The sequence below is a fragment of the Olea europaea genome, chromosome 10 (genome assembly GCF_002742605.1).
Source record: "Olea europaea var. sylvestris chromosome 10, O_europaea_v1, whole genome shotgun sequence".
Taxonomy (NCBI): Eukaryota; Viridiplantae; Streptophyta; class Magnoliopsida; order Lamiales; family Oleaceae; genus Olea; species Olea europaea.
In genome coordinates this window covers 40076934-40081599 of record NC_036246.1, presented here as the reverse complement: position 1 = coordinate 40081599, position 4666 = coordinate 40076934, and positions in this window count along the sequence as shown.

The following is a 4666-nucleotide window of genomic DNA, read 5'->3' as shown; positions in this document are numbered from 1 at the left end:
TCTTAACTTCCTTGCCTCGCTTCTAGAAGCTGGTAGTGATTGATCCTTAAGGTAGGCGATGATGGGCTGCATCTATAACGGGGTACCTTCTATCCATAGCACCTCTTCACCTCCAAAAATGGAGGGCTTCGATAAGTATTCAATGGGGACAACCTTTAGTAGTTCTGAATCCTTGCTGCTAGCCAATTTTAATAGGGCGTCTGCATGAGTATTCTCTAGGCGTGGGACTTGAATCAGCTCGAACCTTTCAAAATGAGGAACTAGGTCCAGAATATACAACCATGCTACTGTCTTTGGCCGCGAAGTTTCCATTTACCTGACTCACTACAAGCTGAGAATTGCTGCTTGCTAGGAGCCTTCTGACCTACATTTCCTTCGCCAGTCTAAGGCCTGCTAGAAGGGCTTCATATTCAGTAGCGTTGTTCGAGGCTTTGAAGTCGAACCTAACTGCGCAATTTAGCTTGTGGCCTTCAAGGCTTTCCAAGACGATCCCTGCCCCGAAGCCAACCTCTCCTGAGGATCCATCTACGAGCAGTTTCCACGTTGAGGGCTCAACTGGTTCCATTGTCGCCTCCATTTCTGGGGCTTTGGCAAACTTAGCCACAAAATTTGCAAAGGCCTAGCCCTTGATGGCATGTCGAGGCCGGAACAGTACGTCGAACTCACTAAGCTCGATTGTCCATTTTAGCAGACGTCCCGATGTGTTTGTTCTCTACAGTACTTGCTTCAATGGGAAGTTGGTGAGAACTTCAATTGAGTGGGCTTGGAAGTATGGCCTCAGTTTGCTTGAGGCTGTAATGAGAGCGAGTGCCAATTTCTCCATGTTTAGGTAGTGTGTTTTAGCTGGGAGGAGTGCTTTGCTGACACCGGTAACTGGTGCTCATTTTCTTCTCTGGCTAGGACAGCTCTGACCACGTCGTTCGAAACCGCCAAGTACAGTAGTAGTGGCTCTTCTGGTTGAGGTTTTGATAGCAGGGGTGCCTCGCCTAAGTGCTTCTTCAGCGCTTGAAAGGTTTCTTCGCACTCAGAAGTCCATTGGAACTTCTTTCCTTGCTTCAGCACATTGAAGAAGCGTAAGCTCTTATCTGTAGCTCTGGAAATGAAGCGACTGAGTGCGGCTATCCGACCATTGAGGCTTTGGACCTCCTTTGGTTTCTGTGGTGACCTCATTTCAAGCAAGGCCATTATCTTCACTGGGTTCGCTTCGATTCCTCTTTGGTTTACAATATATCCCAAAAACTGACCCGAAGCCACTCCAAAGGTGCATTTGAGGGGGTTCAACTTCATTTTATATTTTCTAAGTATCTGAAAGGTTTGGTCGATGTAACTTACATGTTCGTTGGCTTGAAGGCTTTTGACTAACATGTCGTCCACGTAGACCTCCTTGGTTTTCCCAATGAGTTCGGCAAATATCATGTTGACCAGTTTCTGATATGTAGGTCTAGCATTTTTCAATCCGAAGGGCATCACTTTGTAACAGTACAGTCCTCTGTCTGTGATGAATGATATAGCTTCCTCATCAGGTCGAATCATGGGTATCTGGTTATACCTTGAGTATACATCCATGAAGCTTAAGAGTTCATGTCCAACGGTGGAATCCACAAGTTGGTCTATCCTTAGAAGTGAGAAGCTGTCTTTAGGGCATGCCTTGTTTAAATTTGTGAAGTCTACACACACTTTCCACTTCCCATTAGGCTTCTTCACCAGGATCGGGTTGGATATCCACTTCGGATAGATGGCTTCTCTGATGAAGCCGCTGCGGCTAAGTTTGTGTACTTCGTCGTTCAGCGCCTCATACCATTCCAGGTTGAAGGCATGTCTTTTCTGCTTATGTGGGGCACAAGAGGGGTTGATGTTAAAATGATGGCAACTGATCCTTCGATCTATTCCCACCATGTCTTCATACTTCCAAACGAAGACATCCAAGTTCCTTTTCAGGAAGCTCACCATTTCTTCTTTTGCCTTGGGGGACAGTGCCTTTCCTATTCACAGGACCTAACTGGGGTCCTCTGGGTTGGCGAAGAAGGTTTCAAGTTCTTCCATTAGAGTTGCATTTTACTCGGAGTCAATGATCCAGGAATCTAATTCATCAAGAGGGTACCCTTCTTTAGGGGCCTCTACCATGTCGACGTCTTCCTCCCGTTCGGAGGTATGCCGGGTTCAGGGGCGTCGAGCATTTCCACGTCCAAATTGGGTTCGCTGGCAACTTCAGTTATGATCACATTAGCGGTTCGAGGCTCCGACTTTTGCAAAGAGTTTAAGTAACATGCTCTGGAGCCCACCTGGTCGCCTCGTACCATGGCAATCTCATGTTCAGTTGGAAATTTCATACACAAGTAATGGATGGAAGTAACAGCCCAAAGATCTTTCAAGGTGGGTCTGCCCAATACTCCATGGTAGGATGATCTGTGGTTTACCACCAAGAATTTCATGAAGTGTTGGGCCACTAGAGGAGCTGAACCCATCTCGATGGGTAGAGTAATCCGTACTCGTGGGACGATGCTGTCTCCAGTAAATCCGAACAGTGGCTCGGTTATGGGGATCAACCCATGTTCAATTTGCATCTTGTCGAAGGTGGAGCTGAACAGTACATTCACCGAACTTCCATTGTCAACGAGCATGCGTTTGAGCTCGTTTCGTGCCACTACGGCTCTCACAACCAATGCGTCACAATGGGGGTGATGAACTCCTTGTGCATCTTTCTGGGAGAAGGTGATTGGGGCCATCCTATTGGCCTCTTGGGACTCGTTGACAATGTAGGTGAGCATTAGTGGTTTGCTTCCCTCGTGTTATTCCTTTGGGCGTTCCTGGTATTACCACCGATGTGAGATCCCCCAATGATCGTGTCGATCTCCTTGACGATTTGGCTTCCAGAAAATGGGGTTTGATCTCTCTGTCTGGACTCTCCTTGGTCCCTTGATTCTCTTCTCCGGGGTGACTGCTCTCTATGCTTTCTCTCTCCCTTGTTCGGGGAGGTAGATCTATGAGGATATTCGTTCCTCCTGGAGGGATGTGGGTCGCTCCGATCAGGGCGTCGAGGAGCGTCTCTGCACTCGTTGGTGTCATGCCCATAGAGTTGGTAGAAAGTGCAAAACCTTGCCCGTTCCAAAGGCCTGTTTGACCGCTTCTTCTTCTTCTTTTTATTACTATCAGTTCCTCCAGATGGCCCTGCTCCACCAGGGAAATTTTCATATGCCAATATCGGCACTGCATTTAGCGTGGCAGAAACCAGTGCCTGTCCGGAGGTGAGAGCTATTGTATAACCTGCTTGAGTCCATTGCTGAATGACAAGGTGCGCTGTGGGTTCTCGACCTACCTACCTTTGAGGCGGAGGGAGTCCCTACGCTACACAGTTTTTGTGATCAATCATCTCTTCACTGACGATCTCAACTCTCATCATTTCTACCAGCTCATCATAAGTGGAGGGATTCTTGCTATGCACATCCCTCCAGAACAAAGTGTTCATGTTGAGGTCGTTTTTCAAAACTGAAAGGGCTTCTCTATCAGTGACTTGCTCGTAGTACGTGATTTCTTCTGTAAACCTGACGAGATAGCTTTTCAGCATCTCTCTAGGGGCCTGTCTCATATCTTACAGGTGTTGCACTGGGGCCTCTCCTTCTCTGCGTGAGAGGTACTGGTTCAAGAACGTCTTCTTCAAATCTAGCCAACTCCTAATGCTTAGGGGAGGAAGTCTGCTGTACCACACTTCAGCAGCTCCGCCCAGGGTTAGGTGGAAGGCTCTGCATTTTAAAGTAGGTGAGGCTCCCTTGAGGCTCATCTATGTCATGTATTTGGTGAGGTGCTTCTCCGGGTCTACCTTTCCTTCATATTTGGGGATCTTAGGGGGCATGAAATTCGCAGGAATTGGAAAACATCGGATTTCCCTTGAGAAGGGGAGGTTATCATCAGCATTGTCAATTTCATAAGATCGATAAGGCCCATCCGACATTTCATCATCTTGAATGTTCTGGGGAGGTGGAGGTGTTTCTCCTCGACTGTCCTAATCAACTAAGTCCCTTCTCTCCTTCCTATTTCTAGGAGGAGGAGGTGCTTATTCTTGCTCATGTTCTTGTCGAACTGATTTTCGCACTGAGCGGACCCTATTACTAGGGTCCTGCCCTATTCGGTCGAAGATGCTGACTGATCTTTGTGCTTTATATTCTTGAGGGAAATTGTCCCCCCAATTGTGGTTCTGCTGGCTGGCTCCCTTGCACATAGGATGTGGCTTCCGCACCAACTTCTCTTTCAAGGGAACATTCTCTATGCTAGCTCACATGGCCTCGGGAACGAGATGCAGGGACTTCCTGAACTGGGTAAGATCTTTAGGGCATTTGAGAGCCCTGGTGACCTCGGGCTTGCATGAGAAGTTCATGCATCGCCATATTCTGGGCTGCAATGTCTCTCATGCCCCCAACTATTTGAGTCATTCCTTCAGTGAGTATGGCTGTTCTTTCACCTCGACGACGCCTGTGATGGGGTCTCTCGTGAGTGACATTGTTACGAAGCACCTCTTCTGCAGAGGCCTCTCTCATAGGGTTCTCCCTTTCATGGCTGTAACTTATCTTATCTCCTTTTTCAAGGATGATAAGAACTTGGACTATAACTCGACTTTGCCCTTTTTCAAGAACGTGCCATTTTTCAGGGTAAGTCACTAGTTTTCCGATGG